The sequence below is a fragment of the Vidua macroura genome, chromosome 8 (assembly GCF_024509145.1).
Source record: "Vidua macroura isolate BioBank_ID:100142 chromosome 8, ASM2450914v1, whole genome shotgun sequence".
Taxonomy (NCBI): Eukaryota; Metazoa; Chordata; class Aves; order Passeriformes; family Viduidae; genus Vidua; species Vidua macroura.
In genome coordinates, this window is record NC_071578.1 from 10,189,455 (window position 1) to 10,203,082 (window position 13,628).

Genomic DNA, 13,628 nt, shown 5'->3' on the forward strand with positions numbered 1-13,628 from the left:
AACTTTATCATTTCACAAAGCATTTTGCAAATGCTTTTCTGAGCACATGTGGTATAGTTTGCTTCAGCTGTTTAAACCTTTGCACTCAGGGCTCTGCTCACCAGAATACTTCAAGGTACACAAAAAAAAAAAAAAAATAGCTTCATAAATATCTCTGTAAAGAAAGTTATGTGAATTCTGTGTGAGCAAAAGGAACCAAAACTGACTGACATCTCTATGAGCTCAATTCTTTGGTTTACTTATAAAGCAGACCAAGGGCAAGGCCAATTTTACTCCTACTCAATACATGTCAACCTGAGGAACTTTCCAGGAAAGACAGGAAAGAATGCACCCATTCATTCAATTCTGTCCTAAAACTACCAGTTAATGGGATATAGCTGGGAAGTGAGAAGGAAAAAAAAAAAAAACTCTATAGGAGGCAGCCCCCTGCTTGTTATTGGAGTGATAGAGGCCACTGAATTATTTTAGATGACCTTTGTAAGAACCAACACAAAAAAAAACCCCAAACAAAAAACACCAAAAAAACCCAAAAAACAACAGCCCCCCCTCCCCCAAAAAACAACCAAAAAAACCCCCAACAAAAACCAAAACCAGGAGGCATTCCAATCCAAGCTTTCTAACAGGGAAAGGATAAACTCCTACCCTACTCTGCCCTTAGATGATTCTTTCAAGAAGAGAGATGAAAAACAGCACAAAAAACCCAGTTGTGCTAGAACCATATGACCATTTCCATTATAGGAGTGCTTCAGATTCCAGATACATTAAAAGAGAAATGACATTTATAACCCTTTTGAAAAAAGAAATAAAGAAAAGCAATGAAGAGACCAGTTGTTTCCCCTGCCTTCCTTCCTCTCTTGCCTCTCCATAACTCATATACCCTCCAGGAAGAAAGACTGGACTCTTCTTTTACTTTTCAGAACAGTTGGTCTGTCTCTAACAAATGAGGTACCCAGAAGAGGAAGTTTTGGAGTGATTGAGCTGCTGAAAAGACACAGCTGACCTCAAGCCATCACCTCCCCTTTACTGGAGAAACCCAACCCTTCCTAAATGCCAAAGTTGAGACATTTCCTCACAGCAATTCAGGGAAATCTCTGTAAGATGTATATTGCTAATACTTGTCCTTGCTCAAAGCCCACTCTCTCTTTCACTTAAGGAATGCAGGGACAATCCAGACACTGCTGTTTTGACCATCACTGGCAACAGCTGTGAGCCTTACCCACAGGGAACTATGATTTTAGGTAGAAATTTTAGAGCTGTTTCTAAACAAGCAGTGTCTTCTGACTTCTTTAGAAATGTATAATTTGTTAGTTAGTTAAGCAGTGCTAGGTTTCCCTTAGACAAAGAAAATCAATAATTTCAGATCAGAAAAAGAGCTGTTGCATTTCAAACCAGATTAATAAAAAAAGCTTTCATGTCAAGTGTTGCAATGAGTGGGGAGAGTACCACCATTCTGCACAGCCAAGAAAGAGTTTCATAGTTAATAGATTAATACTGATAGCAGGCTATCTGCATCATTGTTCCACATCAGCAGTAGTGCAAACTGAGAGCTACAGTCAGGGTAAGCAGAGGGACATTGTGTTCATTAAGGTTAATACAGATGGTATTTAAAACATCAGCAAAATGCTGCAAACATTCTTTAAGCACCTCAGTTCAAATAGCAAACACAAAACACTACAGGAATTGCACATTTCTCAAGTCATTTCCAAGGCACTGGCCTCAGCAAAGACCAAGGGACCAAAAGCTGCCAGTGAATGAGCAGATGGGTCTTTGAATGATGCCCCACATTCAGTGTCAAAGGTGGCATAGGGTCCACGGCAATGCTTGTCAGAAAAGTTGTCCAGCAGGCTGAATGACAAAAGGGAATGTGCTAATTATGATTGACAGCAACCCGTTTTTTAAGAGCTCCTAAATTTCTTGAAATTTTACCCAAATATCTATAGATTGTCCAGAGAAGTCACTCTTAAATGCTTCATCTTGAAGCTCCCAACTATAAACCAGCCTCCACTATCCCTGCACCCACATGGACAACTTGGACAGCATTGCATCAAGTCATTGAACCCTATAGCCAGCTCCTAGTAGATAATAGTTTGAAGTGCAAATTTCTGCAAGTAGATCTTCATTCTGCTACAAACTGGCAGCAATTGAGAAGCAGGATCTGATCTCTGTCTCCTATTTCCAGCAGATGTGTGAAAAAGCTAGCAGTGGTAATCTTTGGTTCAAGCATGTACTGCCATAACATACCATGAAATTGTCATCTAGCAATGACTTAATCTGTGACCTGAGAAGAAACTTCCTGCCCAGGAGGGGAGAGCAACACTGTCCAATCAAAGGCTGTCACTCACAAACCAAGTGTAATTAGCCAGAGGCATATTGCTACTGTTAATAACTATAATGAATCCCAAGCAGAGACACCTTCCGTGGCAGGCTGCTGCTTGGGCTTGAAAAAATGTTTCAGAATAAATAAAACAAATCCAGAAGCCATCACATTAGTTGCTGATTTTTCACCTCCTACTCAAGCACTCCACAGAGATCCACTCCAGGCTCTCAAAAGCACGCAGTTACTCTCAATCAGAGATATCTGGCATGGAGGGAGTGACTTAGTACATTCCTACGGGTGGGTGGGTATTTTTATACTGATTCAGATAATGGAACTGGCTTGCTGAGTGGGAGAGAACTACTCATTTCCAAGACTACCTCCCAGCCCCCCTTCCACTCCATTTCTTGGTTTTTAACATACTCCCACTGCTTTATGACTGGTGCATTACACATAACCAGCTCCTGAGGTGACTGCTCCTGGGTAATAAGAGAGAATTGTTCACATTCCAATGTTGGGAGAGCTAATCTTCCCTTCCCTTCCCTTCCCTTCCCTTCCCTTCCCTTCCCTTCCCTTCCCTTCCCTTCCCTTCCCTTCCCTTCCCTTCCCTTCCCTTCCCTTCCCTTCCCTTCCCTTCCCTTCCCTTCCCTTCCCTTCCCTTCCCTTCCCTTCCCTTCCCTTCCCTTCCCTTCCCTTCCCTTCCCTTCCCTTCCCTTCCCTTCCCTTCCCTTCCCTTCCCTTCCCATATATGACAACCTATTAAATGTATATTACACCACACTGCAGCACTCATGTTTTTCACCCCACCTGCCCTCAAAGCACATGATTTATAAAATTGAGAATGCCAGGAACAAGGAAATCTCAGGATGCCGTGCTGCAGAAGGAGCTGGCCACAGCTTGTGCCTAGTTGGGCACAGCTGGTCTCAGAAGGTACCAGACTGGGGATCAGTTATCTCAGCCAAAACCAGGATGGCAAAAGAACAGATGTCTGACTTCAGGATGACATTTCTCACCTCTCTGGCCAGGGGCTTTGAGCCAATATCCTGGGCTGATGAGTACATGTACAAAATGCTCCCCATTTTGCCAAACCAGCATTTGTATTTCTGGGCCCTTTCACTTGCTTTCAGAGGACAATGTGAGTCAAGAAAAAGCCTGCACAGGCAAGCCAGGACAGTCCCAGGCACATTTCAGGCATACTGCTGGTACAGAGAACTAATTCCAAATGACAGCCAAGACCTAGGCCCCCCTTTCCACTTCTGGTTACCTGAAACTCATTACTCCTATCTTGAGCCCATTAAACTGTGTGTAAAATGAGGTTGTATCTCTACAGCCCTGCAGGAATTTGATGGTGTTTGTACATTACTCTTCAGTTCTTTATAGCTTTTTACAAAGCCACTTATTTATTGATACATTCTTTTTGTAATCTTGTCAGTACATTTCAGGAAAATAAACACAAGGGAAATGTTAATGGCATTCCCTAATAAGGCACTCCCCTACTAAGCAGAGTAGACCAATTACGCCATGTTATCAGTTATGCCATATTATCACTGTCAGCTTCTCAGCACAGAGGTGCTTTTCCTGGAAGACAATTTACTAGACCTATTTTTGTTTAACTCAAAGGTTTGTCTTCCTTCCACTTTTGAGTACACATTCTTCAGAGCAGAACTAGAGAAATTTACCCCAGATTGTTGATGACAGAATTAGCTAATTCTCTTTCTAGCTTTATCTGCGCTAGGCAGCTGCCAACTGTGGCTGTCTGTGGAATCAAGGAGAGACATTTTCAGGAGCTCTACTGGCAGCACGCTGCAGCAGGAGAGCCTGCAATGTAACAGGGCTGGGGTTTTTAGTACAGAATACTTTCCTTGCAAAAAAGGACTTCCCTTGCCTGCACAATGCTGCCTGATGTACACCAACTGCATTAAGAGCACACTAAATTAGAGTGGTACATCTGAATCTCAGCATTCACTACAGGAAACATTGCGAGCAAATTTTTCACCATGGGATACATAATACAATCTTCAAATACATTATCACTAGCAGTAGACATCTGGAAGTCAAACAGCAGCTATAAACCTCTTTGAGATATGACAGTGGCATCTTACAAATGGGCATTGTTCAACACCTGTTATCATTTCTACCACTTTACTTTCTCCTCTGTTATGAATCACGCTGGTTTACCTGATATAATGCACACCCTAAGCAGGTAAGGTAGCTGGCCAAAGAAGGCAAATAGTTTTGTATGATTCCACAATGATTCCACAATTAGTCATATGCTTGTTCTTACAATTTAAGACAATTCAGAAAAGAGACCTACGTGCTATTGGAAGTTTATTTAGATTAAGATAGATAAGATTTAAAGACAATAGTAATCTTTGAACAATTTGGTGTTATTACCTAGAATAAAGGCAGGACTGCTATGATATATCTTCTTCAAAGATTTGCCTTTCAAATAAAAGTAGTTAAGCTGAAGGAGGTACCATGTCTCTAGAGTAATACATTATTATTAAATATTAAACCACTAAATTGAATAATGTGTAGATAAATTCTCAGATTTTTTGAAAAACCACAACTCTTTACTATGAAGAAAGAGCGGATCAGTTATTTCTGAGGTAGCATGTCAAAACAAATATGCAAGAAAAGAGGAGGGAAATATAATGGAGAAGGAAAAAAGCTTTTAAATTGGGCGATGTATAAGAAAACAAAAATTACTTCTCTTAACATAGTTATGCTGAGTTTTTCAGTTATATAAATTTAGGCTTCAAATCCAGACTCAGACCTGCATTAGTATCACAACAGAGTCACTTAGCTGACTGACGCAGCCACACAACTCTCCAACTGAAGAACTTACACCTTTGCCTATTCAAAACAGACACAGTCTTCCTTTTTTTTTTTTTTCTTTAACATTTTGCTCTTCTTAGAAACACTGAGAGTTTTAAAATGGCATGGCATAGTATAAGTGTTATAACACAAAAAATAAATTATCTTTTTGGATATTTGATATAGATTATCTTTTTGACAAGAACCAACCTGCAACCTGAAAACAAAAGTTACCTTCTGTGACAACCTGGTTTATCTAAAATTTAAAACCTATTTTACCACTTTGTGTAACTTCCCATGAGTAATGTTGAAGCCTATCCTGTGAATTGTGGTCATAGGAAAAGCCACTGCTAAAGTACTATGATGTTTGACAACTGAACACTGGTTTTAGTGTGAAAGATTTAGAAATAATCCCCATTGCGCAAGTGTTCCTGGAACCCTTGAAGCCTGAAAGTTAGTTAGTTAGTTGTGAAAGGCTAATGAATACTGAATGCACTAACAAAACCGGTATTTTGTCACTCACTTCAAGAAATTCTGACCACAGTGGCTACTACAATGATCTCATATTATTACATACTTAAAATGAAGGGGATTTAAATGAAAATTGCAACCCAATTGTGTATCTCACCATTGATTAACCAGCAAGTTGTCTCTTAAGCCACTATTAATAAGCAAAGAGTAGCTCTTTGTCATCCTAGGAGATGAGAGCACTTTTCCATTAAAGAGTCACTTGCCCATAAATCAGAGCTTATCAAAAGCAGCACTTGATGTGCGTAAGCAGAGGAGTAAGAGAGGAGCTGGTGGAGCGAGCAGCCGGCAGAGTGAGCACACACAGCGCGCTATACGTCGGACCAAATGTGCGCATCACAGACGTTCAGCACAGCTAATGACATCTTTCCTTGCCAGGCTCTAAGATCCCATTAACTGGTGAATCATTCTACCATCTGCAAAAAGCAGGTCCTTCCTCCCCCATCCCCTCACTCAGGACAAGCAAAGGGGAAGCTTGAAAACAACTTTCAGCTCTTTATTTGTCCTTGTGAGCAGTTTCATAGTCTTCCTAGGTGATGTAACAGATCTCTCTCCACTTCCCTCTCAACGGACTTTATTACAGAGCAATGTAACATTCAGGGACCAACAGGTTTCCAAGCTGCACATACAGCAGCATTCAAAATGTCAACCAAAACTGACACCTTTGATGGCAGCTGCACAGACGAAGAGATTGTTTTGTGTTCACTGCCATTAAGCAAAGCAACCTTCATTACAGAGCCAGGATTGAAGGAATACAAAATATTACAAGTTGGGAGACTAAATGATAAAATAGAACTTAGCTACCAGCTAAGCCCCCAGTCATCTTGCAGTTTCCAGAGACCCCAGGAATCTCCTGGCAGGTCAGACACAAAGGCTTTACTTGGTGGTTTGGTGCTCAGATGTCATACAAAAACCCAGACAGAACTCAAAGAAGGAACTTGCATCACCTGCCTATCTTGAGCTGCTGGTTGATAACCACATGCCAGAAACTGCTTCTCTTCCTTGTTCCAAGGAGGCCAATTAGTCACTCATTGGGAAGGCCAGACCAAGGACTCTTACAGTAGAGAGTTACTGGTTCAAAATCTACTGTGCTTGTGGTTCCCCCAAAATTTCCTTTGTAGCAGTCCAGTTCCCACATAATTCCCACTAGAGCTGGCAGGGCTATTTGGACACCCACACTGCCAACCAGACTGGATGTATTGGATAGTTTTTGCTTCCAGATGTGAAAAAAAAATAGTCATTCTTTACTGTGCTAGTATCATTGGGAACCTGACATGAAAGCCAGTCAACATGACTTCAGCAACTTTGCTGTAAAAAGCAAAACCACAGACAAATAATCTGCTGTGTCTATGAAGTTGTTTGATGATTTCATTTTTTTAAGGTAATTTTCAAAATATTGAAAGCTGCAATTCAAACTGCATTACACAGTATATCCTCCCTCACAATTTTTTCTTTTGAACACTCATCTGGCTTTCAGATCCAAAAAAGAGTGCCAATAATCGTCTTGAAATCAGATTAGGGAAAAAAAAAACCACCAACAAACCAATTCAGTCAGTCTAACTGATTCCATAGTCATTCAGAGAGATTCTTTCAGACTTAAAAACAACAGCCCACAACACTAAAACCTGCTCCCTGCCCACACCTGGTAAAGAACAAGGGTGGAGGGAGCCACTCCAAACACCCTCCCACCCTAATTTGTTATTCACATTCAGGCTCCAATTTCTATCACGATAAAGGTGATACAGGGGTTGGACTGGATGACTTCAAAAGGCCCCTTTCAACCTGAACTGTTCAATTCTAAGAGAAGAGCAACCTAGTTCTTAACACCCTTTTTTCCTAGCCATTTCCATGAAGTCCCATATTTAAATAAACAAGAATTGAAACAGAAGACGGAGAAGATTGGGATTATAGTTGTGCCACTTTCGAGGTCTTCACGCTGAACTGAGCACAACACCTAAAATCATTGTGAGTTGCCTTGTGAACCTGAAGGATCATAGCTATCTCAAGAATGACTTTTGCAGACCTTGTGTTTTTGGGACTTTGTTTTTCCTTATACAGACAACAACTAACTTAGAAGTTGTAGATATTGTTCAGCTAATGTGCAAACACCAGTGCTTCATTATGGCATGAAGCATCTAATTTTTTCACTCTATATTGTAAAGAATGCATCTCTGGGTTTTTTGTTTTGGCTTTAAAGAGAGCATCATTAAGTGCTGTGCCAAGAAACCTGATTAAGACACTATTCTAACTTGTAAGTTCTTCTAAAACAAGCACTCATTTGACAGCTTTAAGCAGATGACAAATAAGCTTTTTAAAAGAACATTTTAAAATCAAAAAAGGTAAACCAATTCTATCCTGCGAGAAGAAAAAATATCAATTTGTTAGACTAGTTTGACACATATTCCATCAACAAAAGAATGCAGATTGTCACAACTCTCTTAAGCAGTGATCAGGAATGAGTTATTCAGATGTACTATCCCTTCCTTGATAAGAATTATGCAAGTTATTTTACTACCACTGAGTATGATGGCACTGCAGTGACAGACTCCTGATGGTTCCCCAACATCCGCAGCAGCTGGAAGTGGCAATTTTGCACCTTCCAAAAGAAAACTCCTAAGCATGGGCAGTACAGGGCTACTGTGGGCTATGCTCTGAGAAAAATGACATACTAAAACTTTACTGAACTCTCCAGGAACCTATGGGTTCCTGGTTTTTTTCTTTTCCTTCTTCTTTTTGTTTCCTTATTCTAAGATTCTACAAATAATCCATGAATAACTTAGTGGTTTAAGTTCCTTTCTTGGTAATGACTTCTATGCTTCATGGAACGTGCTGCCAGCAGCAGCTGCTCAGGCAGTTTAGATGATGCTGTTTGTGCTCTCCGATGGGATGAGCACCACAGCATGGCACTGCCTGGCAGTCACCACTGAGGAAGCCTCAGTGCCTCTGGTGTGCCACCTCCACCACCTCCTCACAGGATTTCTCTTTCCTTTACCTGACACAACCTCCAGCTTGGATGCTGGCCTTTTTAGCTTCCAAACAGTCCTCACTGTGGCCATAGTAGCAGATGGAAGAATATGGGGAGGGGGAACAGACATCTCACTGCTCTCTCTGCATGTCAGTGCCTCTCTCAAAACATTAATTTATTACCTGCACAGCAGCTCAGGTAATGCCTCATATTAGACTCACAGGATACCAGAATTACAGAGGTGAAAAAGGATATGAGTAGCTGGAGGAAGTGTTAATATGACAATTTTAAAGCAGGTCTTTCTGTCATCTTGCATCAGGCAGCTGTCAGTAACCCAACAAATTAAATTTATGATTTAAAAAGAAAAAAAAATGAAATTATGCTCTTTTTTCTGGTAAAAAATTCTGTTAGAGTCACCACACAGAGAAAACAACTTTCTGTGCAAGTGTATGTGGTGACTCTCCCTCTGGGAAAAGTTTTTTTTTTCTCTTCATGATTTATCCACCACTCAAACCTTTACATTCACCCCAGCCTTCAGCTGCTGCCAGTTCACAAAGTGTTCTGTGACATAATTTTCACAAAGTGTTTTGTGACATGACTGTCACCAATGCATCTCATGAGGCTTTATAATGCCACCTCAACCTTCCACTCTGACCAGCCCTCTCCCCCCTATACTTCATACGGGAAAGAATTTTAAAGAAACAAAAGAGGAGTCAGTCACCTAACCTCACAATGTGTGGCTGCAGCCTGAGCTGAATCAGTCGTTTGAAATTGAGTCATTTTGTCTAGTTTGCTCTAAAGTGATAAGCTAGATGGGATAGAAATTCTATATATTATTACACAGAATTGTTTCAAACATGGAGTTAAGATAAAAGCAGAGTCCAGGGAGAGCTAATCTGTGCCTGTCAGCCCACACTTTAATCACATGCCGATTACTTTGTTAGTCATCTCTTCATCAGTGCTCTCAACCCACTCCTGCTCCTCCTGCAGTAAACTTTAATTAACCAAAGAAACACTGGAGTTACTCACTGTGAATAGAGAAACAGAAAAATGGAGGAGCTGAATGCTAAATGCCTCTCATCACAAGTGAAAGTGAATAAGTTTGGAGGTAGTGGAAAAGACAACTCTTTAAACCCAAGCAGCAGGAATTCCTGTCTGTAAGCAAACATTTTGAAACAATCCAAAAGGAAGATTTCTGCACCATTGCACTTTCTGCTTCTTTCCCTGGCATATGTTCTGGGTTAGCAGCTAGTCTTTTACAATAAATTAAATGGAAAAAAACCCAAATAGAACAACGGAGGAATCACCTGTGTGGAGAGTTCACTAAAATCACTGCTCTTCATCTGCTATGTATTATTCTTACTCTGATGGGACAACTGTTAGCTAAAAGTCAAAAACAAGCAAGTCACACAATAGTGATGTTTGTACTTTGGGCTGAGGCATCAGTTCTTTCTAATTTTAGTGAGCTAGCACCACCCTTACATGGTAGCTCATCGTGCCGATTACCACAAGAGTAACAGCATCTGTCATGCCGCCAGCAAGTAACATCGGAGGTGCTATGGTTTTGTTGTGCTCTTAGGGATAATAACGAACCAGTGATGGAAAGGAAACCACCACAGTAAAGGATGATCCCACTGTACAAGTTGAACAAGTTGCCATGACTTGCTGAAGAGAGTCCATGACAGAACTAAGGTGTTCTCTTCTTGGATCAGCATCCTAGCACTAGCATTGCACTCTTCCCCACCACATCAAAGCAGGCAGCATGAGATCTGGAAGGTGATTAGTTATTCACTTGTGAACATTTCCATACCAGTGCCAGAGTGCCAAGAACCTATTACATGACCTTAGCTATCAGGTGGCATATTGGAGAAACAAAACAGGCTGCTGGATTTTCCAACAGCAGCCAGTACTGTGAGTCACACAGAAGAGCTGTGCTTTGGACAAAAGCTGCCTATTAGTCTTGCATGCTCATGAGTGATTCTGAGCGGCATCCTGCACCCAGCATGCACCTGGCACATTTGCATAATTTGCAGTATTAGAGTAGAAAGAGGATTATGAAAACAATTACTGAGGCAATATTCAGCTCCAAATGGATGTGCTGCTACTACCTTACCATAGCAGGCTGCTGACAGAGTGAGCTTTAGATAGATTTGTCACATCCTTTGCCTTTGCCCTTCATTCTTCTCTTAGCCTCTCCATTACTCCATTAATGACTCTCACAGCTTCTCTTTCTTCCCACTTTTCACCATGATCTACTCAGCCACTGCACCACTCTCTCCCTCTCTCTCACTCATGATGATGCTTCTCTTTGTGCCAGTGTCTCTGCTTCAGCCAAAACAAACCATGATCAACTACACCAGGATCCTCCTTTTGACAGTAAGCACTGGCACACATATGAAAAGACAGTAAGAATCAGCCTCTTTTTCCTCCATTTATGGAGTCATCCCACTTCTTCTGCCGCTCACCTTTCTGTCAGTCAGCCATTGCTCTCACGCCTGATCATGTGAGGATACAAAAGATCCTAAAAGTACATCTCAGAGGAAAAGGAGCGAAGCTTTACAAGAGCTCACCATCTGAGCAGTACTTGGTATAGAGCTGTCACTCAGTGCCAAATTCACATGCCAAGTCAGATCTATCATTAGAGAGATGCCTGTGCACAGGGACCATATTCTCAGCTGAAGCAGGACAAATCTCAAAGAATTAATCTCAGTTTTCACACCTTTTTATCTCAGGCAATGTTGTAGAAGCAGTGTCCCTGATCTAGCATTTCAAGATGCTATTACTGCATCCCAAACAGCAAAACAAGGTGTAATTTACTCTTGTAAACCAAGAGTAGTAAGGTACTGCTCCTCTCAAGCATGCTGCAAAGGACAGAAAGAATATTTCCCTGTTACCCTTAAACAATCTCAATTTTGCTGCAGCAAACTGCCATCTCCCTTCCCTAATCAACCCCCCAGAGTGGCAAGTGCACTTGGCCACCTCTGTATTTCACAGTCTAGGAAAAGAGAATGCCTGTTGCATTGGCACAGGAAGGAGGTGCAGGCAGCCACGCATAAACTTGCTGACCTGGCACAGCATTCAGCTCTAACACACAACTGCTTTCCCAAGCAACTCATTGTTAGCGTTTAATTGAGAACGCTGTAGCAAAGGCCAATTTGGATGGAGGTTATGGGAAGCAAAGCATGATCTGGAATGCTGTTCTGCAGTCTAGAGAGCCGTTGGGTAAAGACAGCAGAGGCTGCCTGGGTGAATGGGGAAGGCTGGAACTAGCACCATGCAACAGCCTGCTTCCAACTGTAAGTAAGACTGGATCGCCACAGAAATCAATTTTCATACCTAGTCTCACAGCCACTATAAATCAGTAACATCATGTAAGGATTGCATGATTGGATTCAGGGGTGGAGGGAGCAAAGGGAAAATTCATCTTTCCCATCATGGTCGTCTTCCTTTCATCTCTGAGAGACCCTTGTTAAGTCCTTTCTGGTACCCACTTCCTACCAGGAGGTGTAACTTACCATGTCATCCAGCTGAAAACCTGCCTAGGATCTTAAAAAGCAAAAATACATGCTTCTCAAGAGAACCCTCCAGGTTATCAGGATGATTTTTAGAAATTAACAAAAATAATGCTAAAACATCCAGCAGCCTAATTATCAGCCACTTCTCATTTATATTCCCATTAAATTCACAGCTGCTTTGCAAAGAGACAGGCTGATGTATGGAGACTGCCTTGTATGCTCTCACCCAAGTCTCTTCCATTTATTCCACTGAGAATGACACAAATAACTCAAATGCTTGCTTAGTATTTGGCAAGTGCCGCTGGTGTATGACACACTATTCAAAAAGCAAACAGCAAGAATAACATGATGTTCTAAAGTAAAAATCGAGGGCATTTTATTCCTCTCATGGTAACAAAACTGTTAATTTTCAACCATCCAAAGCAATTTTACTATGAGCTAAATCTGCCAGTTTACCTGTCCTGTAATGAACCATAGCTGAAAAGTGGGGAGCTGTGAACACTGCAATTGCTATTGAGGGCAGGGGGGGAAGAACTGACAAGCAAGGTGTCTGTGTGACTGGCACACTGCAGACAGACCCTGAGGTGTCACTGTGCCATATTCCAAAACTCACCCAGCTGGGTTCCTTGGCAGGAACACCACAAAAAGAAGAAAGAACCTTCAATTGCATTTTCTTGGCTTTGAAATATGCTAAATTGATTGAATACGTGTCAGCTTCATGCAGTGAGATATTTCAGCATCTCTAAAATGTATTTGCAGGTGTATTTCTAATTTGCAAGGATATTCTCATGCCAAGTACCATGTGGGTACTTACCTGATGACACAAATCTACAGCAAGAACAAATCTAAGAAATTAAGTAGTTTTGCTAGGCGGAACTAGGCTGATTTCAGGCAAGATATTATTATACCTATGGATTACATAGAGCATTTGTATAACTCAATCTACCAGTGCTTTAGCCCTGGAACTATTTGTTGCGTCTAAGGTGCTCTGTCAAAACTGATGCAGTTTTTACACACAAATTCCTGCCCACTGAGATGCAGGCTGGGATTCTCTCATCTGTTTCACATTTTACAAAAGGCTCCCACTGTAAAATTTTACCTACTGCATATTCCAGCTGGAATAATCCACATGACCTAAGGACAAATAGTCTAAATAATGAAGAGACACCGATAGCTTGATTCAGTGTCTCCAACAAAAGTGAGAAGTACAACTGAGAAGCACAACTGAGATATTTTCAAGTAATTACATTTTCACAGCAAGCAATTTTATCACCATATAAAATGAAGTTGTTTCTATCCACTCATGCTACCCATAACTAAAAAACCAGGAAAAATACAGAACATGTGAAATACTTTTTTTATAGCAGCCTTCAAAGCTCAAACACAACCTTTGTATTCAGCTGCCTTTTGCCTATTCCTGATTTTAAACAGCAAGAAAATGGGTTATTTGGGACATATTTGGTTTAAAGGTTCTCTTAAACAGACTCTT